General features: G+C 60.9%; 1 protein-coding gene across 1 annotated transcript in view; it reads left to right on the top strand.

Annotated features, from left to right (window-relative positions):
- Positions 1–233, top strand: part of ELFN2 (extracellular leucine-rich repeat and fibronectin type III domain containing 2) — a 23822-nt gene that overhangs the window by 8870 nt on the left and 14719 nt on the right. The window lies entirely within an intron of this gene.

Raw genomic sequence — 233 nt, 5'->3', positions numbered from 1 at the left:
TTTGTCCAGACTCCCTGGCCCTCCCTCCCTCCCCGCCGCACTCCCATTCCCACATTCCCTCTGTTGTGATCTGACAAGCAGCTCTTGAAACCCAGGGAGGGGCCCGCTGTGCAAAAGACCCAAAACAGGTGCCACCAAAAACACCCACCGCCCTCCGACCCCCCTCCTGTTTTTCTGGACATCAGGGCCAGCCCACAAGTGCCGCCTCCCCTCCTCCCATCAGCCATCCTAAG

This window comes from Bison bison, unplaced genomic scaffold (assembly GCF_000754665.1).
Source record: "Bison bison bison isolate TAMUID 2011002044 unplaced genomic scaffold, Bison_UMD1.0 scf7180017864468, whole genome shotgun sequence".
In the NCBI taxonomy this organism is placed as follows: domain Eukaryota; kingdom Metazoa; phylum Chordata; class Mammalia; order Artiodactyla; family Bovidae; genus Bison; species Bison bison.
The sequence above is the reverse complement of the archived record's forward strand: the minus strand, read 5'-3'. Positions and strand labels throughout refer to the sequence as shown.